The 19,260-nt window shown below is 40.3% G+C and overlaps 1 pseudogene; it reads right to left on the reverse strand.

Annotated features, from left to right (window-relative positions):
- Positions 1-14,853: 14,853 nt before the first annotated feature.
- Positions 14,854-18,936, reverse strand: LOC131830121 (thioredoxin-like; annotated as a pseudogene).
- Between the last annotated feature and the right edge of the window lie 324 nt (positions 18,937-19,260).

Consider the following 19,260-nt stretch of genomic DNA (forward strand, 5'->3'; position numbering starts at 1 on the left):
GGGGAATAATTTTTTGAAAGAGATACATTCGGAGGAACATTACTTTAAACATAAGACCATTAAAAACACTTTGGCTTTAACATAAAACCCATTTCTCTCTCTTTTTTAAAGATGTTATGTAATTTATTTGAGAGAGAGCATGCGTGTGCATGGAGGGAGCGGGGAGAAGCAGATTCCCCACTGAGCAGAGAGCCCACTGGGGGCTCAATCCCGGGACCCTGAGATCATGACCGGTACCCCAAAACCTGTTTCTCTTAAAAAAAAAAAAAAGAAAGAAAACATTTATGTCTAGATCCTTTAGAGACATCCATTCACTATGTGGAATATCTTTTCCGCTTTGTTTGTGTCATTGTTAATTCTTGATTTGTTGTTGTTGTTGCTGTTGTTCTATTCAATGTAGGGTTCTAATTCCAAAAACTTGGGGTTTGGTGGTATGTTAGAAGGCTGGTGACATAATTATAATAAGTAATAGCATACTTTTAACTGGCAGAAGAAAATTAGTGCACATTTCTGTAAATCGAAGACTTTCAAATACATTCCAGTTACATGTGTTTGTGCATGTGTTCTGCATAATATATATTTGTAGAAAAATTGAAAATGTTTTTGTATATCTTAATACCCAGCAATTTTGTATGGAAAAGACTTAGCATGCACCAAAGGAAATGTCCACTACGTGCAACACTGAACACAGAGCCCAGACAGGTTTTAACATACAGCAAAGCATGGAGAATCAAATCTTGTTAAAGAACAGTTGTTTATCTAATTTTGCCTTATTTGGACACCAGGCTCCACGATGACATGGTACTGTCATCTTCGCATGACAGTTCTCGAAATGATTCCTTAGTTTGGAATTTGAGAATATATGAAAAATATATGAAAAATATATTTTGGAGAGTGTGCTGATAATAATATATCATTAAAAACATAACCTTGTTCACACTGACCCACAAGAATATGTACCAAATTTTGGTATCAGTATTCCAGTCCTCCTGTTCAAGAATTTTGTGATAACCATTTATCCGTTGACTGAGGCAATGGTTCTCATCTGATCTGGTGTCATAGCCCCCCCTTCTGCAACCCACATCATTGTGTTCAATACCATCCTATGCATCTGATTCTTTTTTCTGGGTTCTAATCAGAAACAGAATATAGCTGCTACATTGCAGAATTTGGCTGGATATTCACAGACATTGATAATTTGTCATACTTCAGAAGATAAATATAAGGGTTTTAGTACAGTGCCTTTTAAAATTGACTTCTGAGCAAGAATTTTCTTCCTTCCATAGCTTTTTTAAAATGCTGGCTGCTTGCTTCCCTCCTGATCTCAGGAATGTCTCCAAGAAGCTTCAGATCTTGGTCCCCAAGCCATGTGTGATCTCCTCCCAGATGGGTCTTCTCCACCCTTGTCAGCAGCCTTCATACATGGCCATGAAAGTCCTGTTTTAGAATCTCTTTGGTGGAAAAATCAATTTTTGTTTGAAGATAGCTTTGAAAATTTTGCTCGTATTATCACATAAGCATTCATGTCAATATTGCAGGACATACATGTATTAAAGGTTATAAAGTCAAGAGAATAATATTATCATTTAATGAAACATTGACTCTCAACTCTTAACTGCCAAGGTCCATGTAGAATACCAGAGAAGATGACCAAATAGGGAATTTACAGTTTTTAACCGCTTTAGCCACATCACAGAGGTAACTGATTAGATGTTAGGTATTTGGTGGGAATGTACTAGTTTGGAGGCGTCAGCTTCCACAGTTTATCTAAACAAATTAGACCTGAGAAAATAAAATGGAGTCATTTAGCCTGGAGGTGGCACAAGGGGGGACCACCATATCATCTGGCACGTGCAAGGCTGGGACTGGACTTACATGTGAGGTACATCTAAAGGTATCCATAACTTTATGCCTATTTTTAAAGGGATCTGTAATCAATGAATGTTTAAGGACCGTTCTGATAGTTCTGAAGCCAACTAAGTAGAGGAAGAGTGACTGCACGAAGAGTCCTTCTGAAAATACCATGTGAGTCGAGTAAGAAGACCAAAAACTGTGTACACCCATGATAAAGGAAATACATATGTTTACCTGTGAACAAGGAAAATAATTGCACATCTACTAGATATCTCATTAACTTTTAAAATTCCAACTTAACAGATACTAAATTTTCACCAGGTCAGCTAAAAATGAACTTTTAGGTCCAATAGAAGAAAAATAATCCTTGTACTTTCTTGTTTCCCCAAATCCCTTTGTGTTCTGGTAAGGGATTTAAGGTTTGGAAAAGTTAATCATTCTAGGTCTCAGTTTCTATGAATAATGAATAAGTATACAACAGAGTGAGGAGGATTAAATGAATAAATGTATGTAAAGCTTGTGCAGGACACTACTTAGAACTTGCTAAATTCTTGATAAATACTAGCTGTTGTTGTCATGAATGAACAGATGATGTTTTTCTCTGAACATCTTCAGAATGTAGAAAGATTATTTCTGCAATCTATAATTTATAAATCCACAGTGTAACAGTTGCTTTGTAAGATTTGATTGAGTCTCTGCAGACCTCGATCATTTGTCCTACTTCAGAGCCTCAGTAGCATGGCAGAGGTTCCAATCTATTTCAGAATCCTCATAACAACTCCAAGGGAGTCCCTCTGATAATACCAAGAAGGATGAAAAGGTTGAAAAAGGATGAAAAGACAAACTTCAGACTTATTTGCAGACCATATATCCAACATAGGACTAGTATCTAGAATATATAAAGAACTATCAAGATGCAACAGTAAAAACATGGCCCAGACACCTGTTTCAACTAGGAAATGAGCAATGGGCATGAATGCACCTTTTACTTGGAAGCATATATAGATGGAAGATATGCCCATGAAAGGATTTTCAGCGTAATTAGCCATGTGGGAAATGCAAATTAAAGCCACAAGGGGATATCACTGCATATTTATCAGAATAACTAAAATAAAAAATTGTGACAACACTGAATACTGGCGAGCACGCAGAGGAGCTGGGTCCCTCACAAATTGCTGGCAGGGAGGTCAATGGCAGGGTTACTCAGGAAGAGAGTTAAAATCCCCTTCAGACAGCTAACTGTAGCTCTGGAGTTGATCTCTTGGACGTTTAGCTCACAAAAATAAAAAGGTATATCATATAAAAACCTCTCCACAATGTCAATAGCAGCTTTTTCAAAATAGCCCAAAACGTGAAGACAATCCAAATATTCTTCACAGGATGAGCAGTTAAATAAGCTGTGACACATTCATACCTTGAAATTCTTCCCAGCAGTGAAAATACTCAAACCCATGACTCCTTGACCTGGGACTTCCCATCCCTCTGCTAATGGAAGGGTTCTGTGTTCTGACTGTGCTGTCGGGAGTCTGCTAACCTGTGCATTCATGTGAGGAAAGTTGACAGAGTCAAATATACATGCACACACACTGAACCCACGTAAAACAGGGAAATCTGAATGACATTGTAGTGTGGATTCAGGGCAATATCTTGGCTGTAATATTAGAGTATCGTTTTACAAGATGTTACATTTAGGGAAAACTAAAAAGTATGCAGATTCTCCCTGTACCCTCTTTATAATTGCATGGAAATTTAAAATTGTACTAATACTTTTTTTTATTAAAAATGACTTAAAAATAGGGGTCCTTCATCCTCCTTGTTAAATTATTTATACCTATTTTTATAATCTGTGTTGTTATTGTTATCAGGATTTTTTTACCAATTAATTTGGACAGATTATTCAAAGGTAGACAAAGTCAAAATAGTCTTTATCTGAGGAAAGTAAAGATAATTCAACATCATTGAACTATCAATATAGTTTATTCTATTTTCAATTATGGGAGGAAAAAAGCATTCTTTTACTACTGTAGGTGGACCTCATCTAACAAATTCCAGTATGGCTGTGAAGTATAACCTGACTACCAGCATAGGTTAACTCCTGCCTCTGTCTGTGTGAAATCAGCTTGAATTATACATTATGTCTACACTCCACCTGCCCGTGGGGATTTAATCTAAGTCACTTCAATTTCATGGGGGTGAGGTGTTTGAGGACCGTCGTGTCAGTGTCTATAGGGAAGAGTTCCGGCTGTTCTTTGTTACCTGGACACGCTGAATCCTTTGAGATATGCATTTCACCATTTCATACTGTCTTTTATCCACATAACTTATTGATAAATCACCCTTTTTATCTGCGCAAGGCCTCTGAGGTTTTAGCTTTCTCATAATAAATGTCATTCCGCTCTCAAGGGTACAGAACCTATTTGGTTGTTCTCTCTGCTGTCCCCATCATTTTGGGTCTGCATTAAACTTGATGCGACTTAAGACTGTGCACTTGCTCAGGTTATCTACAGATAGAGCGGGTATCATTCCCCGGTATCAGCACCGGGTAAGAGCCTGTGGCAAATCATCTGCAGAAACAGCGCGGGTCATGAGAGCTGCACGAGTTTTCTATTGTTTTGTAAAACAAAATAAAACGTAACACCCACACACACACAAAAAAAAAAATCAAAGATAACACCTCAAAACTTAGTGGATTAAAAGCACAAACATATTCCTGGGATCAGGAATCCAGGCCGAGCGGTGTCTCGGCCACGGGGTCTCTCACCACTACAAGCAAGATGGCGTCGGAGGCTGGAGGCGCACGGGCGCGTCTCCCATGGCTGCGGGCAGACCTCACGTCCTCACCTGAATTCGAGGCTTGTTTCCTCCCTGGCTCGATGAAGAAAGCAGCCATTTTAAGGCAAGACCACCTCACAAGGAACCGCGGGCTGACTCGGGAAGCCGAGGACCTTGTCTTACTACTACAAGGACCACGGTTCAGCCGACAACCCCACACGCTTGGAGGGGAGCCTGGAGTCTCCGAGGAGACGGTCGTCCCCTGACACCTTGACTGCAGATTCACGACTTTCCGCAGCAAAAGACCCAGTCCGGCGGGGCTCAGACTCGAAACCCATGGGCACTGAGATAAAAAGGTATTTTTGCTGTAAGCTGTGAGCTGTGAGGTAATGGTTTTCGCAACACCACAAACCTGATACAGAGTTTGATGCCTGGAAACATCGGGGCGTCTGAGGGCAGCTGTGGAACAGGCAGTAGGCAGACGCTGAGGTAGGTTTGAGGAACATGAGAGAGAAAGTCTAAATTACCTTGAACAGCTGTTAGTGCAAATACGGACATGGAAGGTATTGCCCGTGAGGGCCAGGAGGAGGGGGATCACTGTGCTGGACCCTGGAGGAAGGGCGGTCCTTCTTGGCCGGTGACAGGAAGGCCAGTGACAGGAAAGCAGGGCAGACAAAGGTCTCCTCCAGGCACTCAGGAAGCAGAATTTAACAGTATCGAGCGTCTTAGGTAGTGAAGGGCATTTCTAGGCAGTGTTGAGAATGCCACCCAATTGCTTCTTGCTGTTTATAATAAAACAGGAAAGGAGAGAGATTGATTGAGGAAAAAAACTAGTAGACAAACAATGAAACCAAACAAAACCGGGGCTTGATGGTTTAGAAAATTCTGTTTCTTCACATGGCAAAAGCTGTTAAAATTAAGAAATTGCTTCTGAAAGTATGACATAGAGAAAGAGGATGTGCCTGTAAAACCTTACTAAAACCATAGGAAAGTCAAACGGTCACAGAGTTCACTCACACACAGGCCTTCAGAGGGCCTACATGGTCAAACCACATGGTCACACCGCAGGGTCTCTGGGAATCTTGCAGGCACTGCCCTTCGGTCATCAGAAGTGCCAAAGATAGGGAAAGGGTTTTCATAAAGTGATATTATCAAGAAGTGGAAAACAAATCCATTGCAGACCCCCAAAGTTCTTGAGAAAACCGTGTCAGCAGAACACCCGCCCTATTAACCTGAAAATACAAGGAACACAAAATGGTGGGACCTATTGGACCCTCCAGTTGCCATTGTTGCAAAACACTTTGATAAAACTACTCAGCTGCAAACAGATCCAAACCATGTCATACAGCAAACAGCTCTACCATGGACCTTGTGTGAGATGGGGACAGCTATTTGGAATGTTCAGTTTGCCAAGATGGTATAAGTGTTTTCCACTGAGAAAATTCACTGGAAGAATGGGTGGGGTGGGGGACTGTGTCTTCTACCGTCCTCTTCGCAAAGGTTTTCAAGATCTTTGTGATACTATCAGGAGTTTTCTCAAACTGCACAGCCCCCCCACCCTTCCATGGCAGGTGGGGGAAATGATAACCAAATGGGGCTTCGTGATGCATAGTTTAATTATAAAAAGACATTTTGAAAAGGGTGGTTCTGTAGAAGGTTTACTAACAGTATGTTTTTCTGCAGAAAGCCCCCCAGGGCAAGAGATCGGTAATAGAGAGCAGAAGAATGTAATTTACAGAGGTGGTTGGTTAAGTCAAAGCCAGAAGCTTCCTGGCCAAGATGGGACCAAGGACCTGAGCTACCACTGAAACCTTGGCCCCTGGATTAGGTTCAGCACCCATCACCATAAAGACCAGTGTTTCAGGGGTAGTTGCACAGTTTATTAAATTGTCATTGGTCTGCATGATTCATTAAATAACATATTATTTAGTAAGTCCTGTCTATGTGCTAGTATAGTTGGGTAAAATGTAAATTAAATTATCCTTATATAAAAATTGTGACTTCTGATCACACTCAGGATAACATTTAAAAACCAGTAAGATTTTACACAATATACTCCCTGCCTATATGGTTGCCCTTTTTCTCTTATCACGCCTGACTAGGTTATGACTTTGTTATTTTGTATTGTTTCGTCTCTATTTCTTCACTTGGATCCTCTATGTGCTGGAATGGTCACATCAGGATTTTCAGAAAATGCAGTTTTCTCTGGCTGCAATCCTCTGATTTATGCTCCCTCCTTACACACACACACACACACACACTCTCTCTCTCTCTCTCTCTCACGAGATCTCCTTACAAAGCAATTCCTGCTCAGCATTTGGCAGCTTCTGCAACCCCACCTACATTTGGTCTCCCTCATAGCATTTCTTTTCCGTCATTGCACTAAATGGATTTCACTATCATTGTGAGTTCTATTGTTCTATATGTCATTTCTTTTAGGCTGTAATTTCCATGAACAGAAGGCTTTGCTTTCCTTTTCATGGTTCGTATGTGTAGGGTATTGTACATGGAATATGTAAAATATACAATGAGTATTTGAACATAAATTAGAAATGAATTATTAAAAGATATTTTATATAAATACATATATGCATATATATTCATCCTTAATATAATATCTGCATTAGCACTCTTCCTCTCCTTTTTTTCTTAGGGACCTGATATCTTTTGAATGTATTAGAAATTTTAAACTTTTGCTTACTTGATTATACTTTGCCAATTCCCAGTTAGACATGTCCCCTTTCCCTCATGCGCTCTGCTCCTAATGGGAACATCCTCGTCAGAGGGGCAATACCGGAGATCCTGAAACTAGGAAGCAGCAAGTCTTGCATGATGTTGGAACCAGTAAAATAATTTTGATTAAAACTCTGATGCAGAGATTCTCTTTTATATTCTACTGTTTATGTGAGGACGATTCTCGCTCAGCCTTCGCATCCTGTCTCAGTTAGATTCTCTCCTCCATCAGCCTGGCCATAATTGGGAGCCTAGAGAGCACATTTGTTCACTGCTGCTCATGTGTTTCCAGCAAAGTCCTTATCTGTCACCTTCCTGGCACAAAGAGCCCCTACAAAACCTCCAGCGATCCAGATTCCAGAGCAGAACACTGACCGTACCACTTGATACACTGCCTATGCAAAGGTGCACTGTTGGGAGAAAGGGGAATTTGAATCATTTAAGATTTCATCTATATACCCTGTTTCCTGGCAAAAGATACCCAGCAGTATCACCCTCTACATTTCTATGTTTGTTCTTGTTCTTTAAAGCTTTATCTACCAGCATCGTGTGGGAGAAGCCTGGAAGGATGAGTTTGAGGTTACTCTGACAGACTCATTAATTTAGTTAAGATATTCCCTCTTTTTTTCTAAATTCCAGTGTTCTCATCCGCAAAATTAATAAAATATGTTTGCCTAAAGCCAGAGAATAGAGAAGGCCCTCTGTCATAGGATCGGCCCCTGCTTACAGCAGGGAACACAGGGCATGTCTCACATTTCACACCAGAAAAATCTCAAATTGAAACGACAAAAAAACAAAACAAAACAACAACACAACAAACTCTGTTTGTTAAAAGAATTTTAATTTAAAATCACTGTAGTAGATGTCTCCTCTTTTAAAATTTTGGTCTTTCCTTCAGCCTGTCAGTTGATTGTGTCCATGTTGCTTAATAATGATTAAAAATGGAAACTATTGTTTTAAAAATTCAACAAAGACTTGCCTATTTAATTACTCAGGCTTTCAATTTACTTTTCACCTCTCAAAGTATGCATTCTCATGCAAAAATGATGCATTAAAAACAAGTGAATCTTCAGCCATTTTACACTCTACTTCGAACGGGGTCTTGAAGTCTGTGAATACTCTTTAATGCAACAAAAAGATTCTGGAGTCTCGGGATTCCTGGGTGAATGGATTTGACTCAAACACACGGCAGTTCTAAGAACTGTTATTGTCTGATGGCTGCTGGTTGCTTAAAATGCCTGGAGTTTATGACTTTATCCATCCCCCGCTGGGGAGTGGATGATGACTTTAGCAAGAGAAAACAACCACAACAAAAAAATTTTTACAGGATCTGTAATAGGTCCTGAGCCCTGAGGTCTTGGGATTTGAAACCAAAGTTGTGGGGGGACAGACTGTACCCCACATCAGGTGCCAGGGCTGCTGTTGGTCGGCATCTTTGGGGCTGGTACAGAGTAAGGCATTTCTGATCAATAACATCCGAAGCCATTGCCAGCAGTGCTGCTTGGTGACCCAAGTACTGAGCATCTGCGTTTGCTCCCTAGACACAGCTCCCTTCCTCTGGCTGATCCCCAGAATCTCCACGATGCTTTTGCTACATTATTAGTTGCCAGGACCCATTACTAAAATGGGTCTGTAGTGGGGCCTTGGGATCTGAGCTTTTCAAAAACAACTTTCCAAAAGCCAACATAGATTTAAAAAAAAAAGAAAAGAAACTTAACTTGGCAGAGGCCGAAATAGTAGTTTGTCCTATACCTCAGAGATGTCTTTAAAATAAATTTAATTCTAAAATGGATATATGAAGTTATAGAAACAAAGAACGGTTGCAAAATATAATAAGAAAAAAAATCACAAATCATTTATAACATCAAAGCAAAATATAACTATTAATTTTTTTTATTGTTTTATTTCTAAAAATGCCCTATTACATGAAAAATGTACTTTATGCATATCATAAAAATATGGTAGCATTTTCTCATGCCATTAAAAATTTTTTAAAATTATCTTTCAATGGTGACAGTTTTTCATAATACAGGATTTATGCGGTAAGTACAGTTTGTCCTCTCATTTTCGATTTTTGTATTTATGTAAAGGACTCTGACAAATTCTTCCATCCATTAAGGTTGGTCCACATTTTCCTCACCTCCTGGAGCAGGAGGTTGAAGACTCACACTGCACTGGAGAACCATGTGGAAGGCAGCCAGCACCTGCCCCAAGTCTGACCCTGCCCGAAGGGTCTGGAAGGTCAGAGGGACAGGACAAGTTATGTGAGCACCCCAATAGCATCCTAGATTCTCCTTTACATAGAACACGATGAGAGGGTTTTTGTCTTCAGCAAGGCTGTACTCCATGGGTAAAAAGGTTGCAGCATTTATGCCATGTAAGTTATCTTCCCTGCTCCCTCCCCCTCACGGGCTCTTTGCACACCTGTGGGCATTCTCAGAAATTTGTTGAACGCTTGGTTAAGAGAGGTTAATATTTGGCGAACGCAAGTTTGAAGTGTATTTGATTATATTTTTCTGAGACAGGTTATTTCAATAATTCGGCAGTATAATTGCTATATCCAGGTACATAATTGAAAATAATTGACCTATATCTTTTAAACAGAAAGGGAAACCATTTCTGAATATCAAACAGACAACCTTGAGTTAGGACTTCTGACATAAGCTTGAGACCGGCTCTCTTTCTTAATTTTTGTAAATACTGTTGTTATTTATTTTATTTTCTCAGTGGTTTGGTTTCTGGAGACCTTTCACGCTGTTTCAGTGCTTCGCTGACAAGGGATTCCCTGGTGAACCCATGGTTCTGCAGTGAGCCAAGGTTGCCCAGTCTACCTAGGACTAGACTAAAAGTCAATCTGGAAGAACTCATTTTAGTGGTTGGTTCTTAATGACAATGTCTAGGCAGTGAAGTTGGTTTAACTGGCAAATACAACCATCAGAGTGAGAAATGATTAAAAATAAAATGGGGATAAACGTTAAATCGGCACATATCTCTTATACAAGATAGGCTAGACTGAACACTGTCTCCCTTCATCTCCTGGGTAGGGATTCAGACACTAGCTGGCTTGAGCCTTGTCTACTCCCCTGTGTGTGGCTGCTGTACGCAGAGAAGGGGGTCCTGGATGGACCGTCCATTTGCAACCTTTTGAAAATACCAGTCTGAGCTGAGCTCCAGCTGAGCTCCATAACAGCATGCTGAAAACACCAGCTTTCTAATGACAAGACAGGATTTGCAAGCCCGATGGGCAACAGTCTTCCACTAAGACTCGCTGGGTAACAGGAGGCAGATTATTCTCAGCAAGGCAGCTTGTTGCTCCTACACGTGTGGTTTTGTCATTGTCCACCCACTCCCCACCCCTGCAGTCCCCTTGGTAGGGAAAGGGCCTCAATATGCATTGTAAGGAGAGCAGCCCCAGATCCTCACCAGCACCTGGGCCCTGCTACTTGTACGTACAGTTCCTAGACAAATAAATAACAATTTCCAGTATTTTAATTGTGCACTTAAACATTCATGAGAAACTTCCTCGTGTCATACTTAAGAGAAGTCCAGTGAATCGACGTGGCCTGTGGAAGCCTGGAGAGCTAACGTGGGGCCCATGTCCTCGCTGTGATTTTGGTGCCTGCAGCAGTCTCTGCTCACACCGTGGATGGAGACAGGCCTGGATAGTTGGGTTTCAGTCTGCTGGGCTGTCAGATCCTTCAGAGCCTCACGGACCCACATCTGCTTTTTTTTTTTTTTTTTTAATTATTTTTATTTTATTTTACACGGAGAAAGAGATCACAAGTAAACGGCGGTGGGGGGAGGGAGAAGCAGGCTCCCCACTGAGCAGAAAGCCCGATGTGGGGCTCAATCCCAGGACCCTGAGATCATGACCTGAGCTAAAGGCAGAGGCTTAACCCACTGAGCCACCCAGGCACCCCCCCCCCATCTGCTTTTCTTATCAACTGTTCTTGTTTTGCCGAAAACTATTGTTTCTCTTCTTTCAGAGTAATGAAGAAGCGAGAAATTATGGACAGAAATTTAGAGGTTAAACCCAGAGCAGACGTTAGCATGGTTCTCATTATGACACTTAATCCAATTTCTCAACCTGGTTCAAACTTCTTAGTGTGTTCTGTGTGTTTTTAAATATATTCTCAAGGATATTTTATGATCTATGGCTTTAAAGACAAAATTCTGTTTTAATTAATGCAGCTTATCTTTCTATTTTTTACTTCTGCAAGTGTTATGTATCTACAAATTATATGTTATCACAAGGCCCAAAATCTCTCTATTTAACTCAAAGTTTCTATTTAACTCAGCAGAATGACAATACTTCCTTTCCTTTTTTTATAAAACGAGAATGTGCCTAAATATATTCCTAGTAAAAAATATCTTATACGGAATAACTTGGACATTGAGTAAAATATAGATTATTATTATGCTGCCTTTTAAAATAGTTTCATGTTAAGTAATCATGAAAATTTGAATAACTATGTGCAAATAATGTAAATTAATATATTCTGTTAGTATCACCCGAAAAATTTCGCTTGCCCAAATTTGATCTGTTAACTAGATGGAATTCCAAGCAAAATCTTGTGGGTTTTTTTCCCCCCAGAAAAATTGAAAGGCTAATTCTTTTTTAATTTTATTTTATTTTATTTATTTATTTGACAGAGAAAGAGAGCACAAACAGGGGGAGTAGCAGGAAGAGGGAGAAGCAGGCTTCCTGCAGAGCAGGGAGCCTGATGCGGGACTCGATCTGAGGACCCTGGGACCATGACCTGAGCTGAAGGCAGATGCTCGGTTGACTGAGCAACTCAGGCACCCCTGAAAGGCTAATTCTTAAATTTATATAAAAATATAGAAATAATAGTTAAGGTAATTTTGAAGAAGAAAAAGAAATTGTAGCACTTGAAATACCCAATATAGTTTTATGATAAACGTGTGGTAATAAAAGTGCTATGGTAATTGCTCTCAGATGGAAACAGACAAATGGGAAGAATGAAGTTGAGAAATGATGTCGTACGTATGTGAGCTTGTAGTTTGTTACAATGGTCTTCCTGAAGAACACAGTCAGAAAAGGACATTCTGATCAATGTCCTGTATAAAATAATGGGACGCCTGGGTGGCTCAGTTGGTTAAGCCGCTGTCTTCAGCTCAGCTCATGATCCCAGGGTCCTGGGATCTAGTCCCACATCGGGCTCCTTGCTAGGCAGGGAGCCTGCTTCTCTCGCTGCCTCTGCCTGCCACTCTGTCTGCTTGTGTGTACTCTCTCTCTTTAAATAAAATCTTAAAAAAAAAAAATTAACATTAGCCTCTTCTTCATATCATCAGCAAGAACCAATTCTATGTGGTTTTTAGATTTAAAATTTTTTTAAAGATTTTGTTTATTTATTTGACAGAGATCATAATTAGGCAAAGAGGCAGGCAGAGAGGGGGGAAGCAGGCTCCCCACTGAGCAGAGAGCCTGATGTGGGCCTCGATCCCAAGACCCTGAGACCATGACCTGAGCCGAAGGCAGAGGCCCAACCCACCAAGCCACCCAGGTGCCCCTAGATTTAAATTTTTTAAAAAATCGTTTCATGAACTTGAGATGGGCAAGATTTCCCAAACAAGATACAAAAGGTCAATAACTGTAAATAAAACACTGTTAAAATAAACTGCATTAAAATTAGAATAGTCATTCATCAAAAGACACAATTTAGGATCTACAGTCTACAGAGCTTGAAAAGATCCTCATAATACTGAGTATAATTCACAAAGGACTTGTATCAATTATATGAAAAAGGCTTCTACAAAGCAATCAGGAGAAGACAGACAACCTGACAGATGACGGACAAGAGCTGAGGATGAACCCCTCATAGAAAAGGTGATCTAAGTCAGCAGTCAATGCAGACACAGCAGCTCGACCTCATTAAAACCAGGAGGCACAGAGAGAAGTCTCAGTCCCACACCTACAAACGGCCGTCAGAGTGGATGAACTCAGGCACTGAGGACACTCAGTTTGGGCAAGGCTGTGTAGCAAAGGGAACGTTTGCATGCAGCTGGGGCAGGGGCACTTCTTAGTGTGTAGATTTAGGAAAATTATTTATGGCTCCTTAATGACGCTAAAAACACAGCTCCCCTTTATACCACTGTGTAATATTCCACAGATAACGCAGATGCCACAGTTATCACCATGAAGTTGTTCACAGGTTTTCATCATTATCTTGTAATGTCTTGAGGATCTGCTGTGAAGTCCCTCTTTGATTTGTAATGGTTTTCCCTTCCTCCGCCCTCCCCCTCCTCCCCCTTTTCCTGCTTCTCTTCCTCCGGCTCCTCCTTCCTCTCCTCCTGCTGTTTCTCTTCCCTCCCTCCTCCTCCTCCCCTCCTCTTGCTCCTCTTCCCCTTTCCTGCTCCTCCTCCTCCCTTTCTCCTCTCCCTTCTTCCTCTCCCTCTCCCCCTCCTCCTTCTTACCTTGTCCACCCCTCCTCCTCCTCTCCTCCTCCTCCTCTCCTCCCTCTCCTGCTTCCCCCCTTCCTCTTTTTCTTCTCCTCTCCCCCTCCCCTTCTCCCCATCCTCCCCCTACTTCCTTCCTCTCTTTCTGTCTCTCCCCTCCAGTATTTTTTAACAACTGCTGAGCTCTAAGCCTGTACAGAGCCCCCCCGCCTGCTCTCTGTGCTCCCTGGGTTAGCTCTTGATTATACAGATCCAGGTAGCTGCTCTCTGCTTCAGTGCTCCTTTCTCCCTGTTCCCACGTATCTCAGAATCACAGAAACTTGGGGCCTTACCTGCAAGCAAGAAAACGCCTCCTCAGAAATTACAGAATTACAGCCATTCACAATTGAGTATCTTTTTACCCCTGTCATAGTGAGACTACAATTCCAAATCTTCCTAGCAAAATTTATGTATAGAAAGAATAACAAAAGACACTGCTATTCATCAGTACGTCGTGATTTAAATTTTCAGACACATTTGGGAAATAGAATCTGCAGGGAGAGGGAGAAGAAAAACAAATCATGGAAGTTTTAATGAGGAGACTGTCATTTTTCATAGAGGTGAGAACAGGGCAGGACTCCAATGTATATAAAAAGAAAGGACTTGGTATTTGATAAATGGTCAAGAGGACTTGGTAAGGAAAAGGGACACATTTTATTTTCCATCTTGCCTTGTGCTACATTGTTCATTCGTACCTCTAGACTTAAAAAGACTGTTCTGCAAGCCTTAGCTCACTTTGTTTGAGGTCTGATTACTCAAAAGAGAATAAGAAATTAGGTGACATAACTATGAAGTCAACAAAATAGTATTGGAACATAGATTAATCACAGAAAAGTCTACATTTATGAAAGTTCATTTAAAAATTTTCTTTTATAAAACTGCTTTGTTAGTATAATATTTAAGAAAAGTGTTTTTTTAAAGGGTAGAATTAATATTTTATTGTAACTAATAATCAGATGGCAGTTGGGTATAGAGTCTTCATAAAAGACTTGTAAATAAATTTTAAAAAGTCAGAAGTTTTCAACAGCCAAGGGCTGCTTATGTTTTCAGAAAACATAATTGGATTAATTCATTTGTGGTGGCTTAAAGTTTTTCCTTATTAGCTCCAGAAAATTCACCCACCTTCTGTCCCTTTTTTAAAAAACTGGAAGGTCAGCATGTATTTGACCTCACACCAAATGGACATCCTGACAGTCATCCATGTCTACTTCAAGGAACACCACATCGGAATACATCTCAGAGAGGGAATGAAAGAAAGGCTTGATCATTGCAAGGCTCAAACCATGTGGTTGAGAAGTCAACTACTAACAGGTTTATCCCCTGCACCGTCCAAGGCTTCCTGAAAAGCATACTTGCTCTCAATCTGCCTTATCGTTTTGGCGGCTGGCGGTCTGACAAGCAACCGTAAGAACTGATGAAAGTGGATCCAAAATACAGGACGGAGCTTAAGAAAAGTGTTTTGATTTTCTTTCTCTTTCATAATATTCCTTATTTTCTCATGACTTAGAAATATTCAGGATCCCCAAATCAGGAAGCTTCTTGTCATGGCACAGTCATTGCTGATCAATACTTAGTCTTAATAGCTTGCAGCATCCATTCATGGCCCTTTCCGTATGTGCCCATCCACTCATGACTCATTCAATCCGGGGGAGCAAGTGAGTCTGAAACCCACTGGAATGAAGCCGCAATGGAAATTCAGTATTTCCACTATGCAGTAATTTCCCTCAGAAATGAAAACAAGGCATGCAGAGGTTGTGTTACAAGCCTGGAAGGAGTTGTGCATTGGTGGGGAGAGACAAGAATTAAAACATACACTACAAGTAATGATCAGTTTGTGCTAACATGACAGCTAACATCCCATGGGGAAAAACAGTAAATGTCTTCCTAACCCTACAGTGCATGGAATTAACAGCTTTGACTGTCCGCGTTCTCCTGGACCAAGACCTAGGTAATCTTGGAAGATCTCCACCACAAGCACCAGCAAAGTCCCACAAGGGTTTTATATTACATTGCACAGTGAAAGACACCAGAGAGAACTTCAGTAAGCTCATGGTTGAAGAACTTTAATTTTTAAGGACTGTTGGTCCTGTTAGCATGATAGATTCCATCTACTAGCATAATCAGCATTGGGATCCAGCTTTGTAATATGATAGGTGAGATCATTTGTTTACTCCTTACAAATGCAGTTTCTGTACAGTTACTGTAGGCAGGGTTTTGTTTTTCTTTTAAGATTTTATTTATTTATTTGTGAAAGAGAGTGAGAGAGAACACAAGAGCGGGGTGAAGGGCAGAGGGAGAAGCAGGCTTCCCACTAAGCAGGTAGCCTGATGCGGGGTCCATCCCAGGACCCTGGGACCAAGACATGAGCAGAAGGAAGATGCTTAACCAACTGAGCCAGGTTTTTTGTTTGATGAGGTAAATGTAAAGATTGATGAAATGTATTTTTTGCTGTCGGGAGTTTGTAGTCTATGATCCTGGTTTACAGGTTTGTTATCTTTGGGCTGTTCACTAATATTCGAGACAAACAGTAGGGCATGTGCCTTGCCCTCATTTACAAAATGTAAATCTTGTGTTACTTCCCTGTAATGACTGTTCCTTTACTCTTCACATGGTAACAGATAAGTACCAAATGTGAATGTTTCATCAGCCTGAATGTATGATTTTTAAAAAAAGTGTCATGCAGAGCCCTCTGACACGTCAGATGGCTACAAAGTTTGAACAAAAATCTATTAATATTTGCTGCTTGAAGCCTGAAGTTTCATTGTTGCTGTTATTATGGCATAAAAGAATATACCATATTCTTTTTCTCTTATAATCCTACTTATCTCCAGGATCCTCATCTCTCCTCTAGATGGTTCTATCCATGAGCTTACTTACTGGATCTGGGATCCCTAGTTTGCAGGCAGCATATCCAGAACCACAGCCATGCTCCCATGAGTGGGGAGAGAAAGGAGGTGCAAAAGCACTGGGGCTCCATTTGTTACTGCTCACCAGGGGACAAGTTTGGCACCAGAGGGGAGACTGAATGTGGTAACAAGGCACAAACCAAACATGTAGTCTGATTTTACAAAAGAAATGGGAAAAGAAGAATGGATTGGAAAAGTCCTACAACAGTGGGAGAACTCAGGACTCATAGAGGGTGAAGGTCCAGAGAAAGTAAGGAGCCTGGTGCTCATCTTGGGTGACAATGGTATTGGTAGTGGTACCAACTGACATTCATTGTGCCAGAGAGTTAGCTTAGTACACTCTCTACTTAACCTCATTTATCCCCAGTAACAGCCTTACAAGCCCAGTACCATTATTTCTGCCACTTTAAAAATGAGCTTACTGAAGATCAGAAAAAGTTGAAGATTTGCCTAAAACTGTCATTATTAAGAGAAACTATGATTCAGGTCCTTTCAGGGTGTGTCCAGAGTCAGTACTGTCTCCAGTGCTGTTTTTCCTCAATTAAAATGACAAAGAAGAAACCCATGCACTCTTTTACTAGGAACTGTGGACAGACATCAGTTTGTGCCTTTGTTCAAACCTGAGATCTCCCTTTTCATGTTTCTCTTTCTAATTTAGTTCCTACCAGCTGCTTATACCAATTCTAACTTTGCGGGCACAGAATGATTCGTAGAGAGTTGTTGGCTTGCACTGGCTTGGCCTGAACCCCAGAATCTTGACTATCAAAGAGTGAGATGAGCACCATCACATTTCAGGAGCTTTTACAACTTAGGAAATGAGAAGAAAAAAACATTTTAATTGGTTAAAGGCTGAACTTACTCTTTTAAGGAGAAGTACGCTTATTACACCTCTTTGTTCTTAAATAATGTATTTTTTAATTTACTATTTCTGATATAGGTACCTATATTTATTGCCATTAGGCTTAATTTTCCTCAGCTAGTCTAGTGGGAGTAATAGTTTGAATGCTTGCCTGGTGTATGCTGCTTCAAGGTATTATTGCAGAGCCTTATACTTCGTTAATGTAATTGTTTTTAATATTGATCATTATAAAATTGATTTCTGTGGACAATACTCCTTCCCAAATATCCCCCAGTCCCAGCAGCACAAGCACTGGAAACCTAGTCAGTAAAGCATCTAGTCCGTGCAATATGCCCGGTTTGCAGAATGTTTGCCATAGCCAGCGAGAACTCTGTGGCTTGTCTGTCTCTGTTAACTCTGTGATTCAACAATAGGGAGACTTCCTTAATTTGGTATAAAGAAAAGAACTGCTGTGTTGACATAAAAAGTTACCAGTTCTTTGCAGTTCCCAAACTTCAAAGATAATCTGGTTTTTATCCCATGATTTCATAGCCCAAAGTTTTGCTTTGCAATGATGTCAAGTCAATTACATCTTTGCCAATCATGTGTTCATGTGGCCTGGAGCAGGGACAGCAAATGGTGTCTATTTACTAGGCCAAGATTAGACATTTGGGAGCAACTACCTAACCCAGGCTAGAAAGAAAATGAGGTTAAAAAAAAAAAATCTATTGTGCCTGTCATGTTGTAGGAGGGGAAAGACAACTTTAATACATTAGCATTTCTCAAAGACATTTGAAATGTGATAATATTAACTTATAAAGTCATTTGTCTTCACACTTGTTGTATACATTACTTTTTATATTGTTTAACAGACTTTAAAATGATATATATGTTCATCTTGTAATGTGCTTTAACATTTGCATTCAACAAAAAAAGACAAAGAAAAAACCTTACTCTTCTAGAAAAATTGAAATCAAGGAAATGTTAGGTCGTGTCTGTATCAATCTGTGGTCGTGCTCACTGCTGTTAGCAGAGCGTCAATGACAATCATCATCTTAGTGAAGGAAGTGATTCCTGGCTCAGTCAGCTGTGTGTGCCCTACAGACTTCCCTGGTTCTTCTAAGCCCAGAAAAAGAAAGAAATATGCATTCACTGGATGCAAGGAAAACCCTCACCAACAATGTGTGATGCCTTGAGCTACCAACATGGGAGTGGTTTTTCATTTCCTTATTTTCATTCTCCCTGAACACTCTTGTTAGCGCAAATGCTAGGTCTTGCTGTGGAATTATGTATTCACGTTATATCAATCAATGTATGATAGGCAGTGTAAACCCATGCAAAACCAATGTAGTCTTTTGTAGGCCCGTAGATGGACATCGTTAGTGCAATTAATATTTAATCAGTTTGAGAAAGGTGTTACAATTTGCTATGCATGCTTTTTAATTATTTTTTTTCTTTTGGAATAACAAACAACAAAATGCTGATGAATTCTGTAATTTCCCAGATGCTGTTTTTCAGTGAACAATGAACAATGAGCAGTACCTGCAGGCTCTCAAATGATAAATACAAAATGATCTTAGTGAGAAACAAACAACTGAAGACATTCCAGAAGAATATTTTATGGGGTCTATAATTAGGAATAATCTTTCAGCAAAGCAGGAGTTAGACATTTCTTTGGGAAATTATTTGCTTTGAAAGTAC

Source organism: Mustela lutreola, chromosome 4 (assembly GCF_030435805.1).
Source record: "Mustela lutreola isolate mMusLut2 chromosome 4, mMusLut2.pri, whole genome shotgun sequence".
NCBI classification, from domain to species: domain Eukaryota; kingdom Metazoa; phylum Chordata; class Mammalia; order Carnivora; family Mustelidae; genus Mustela; species Mustela lutreola.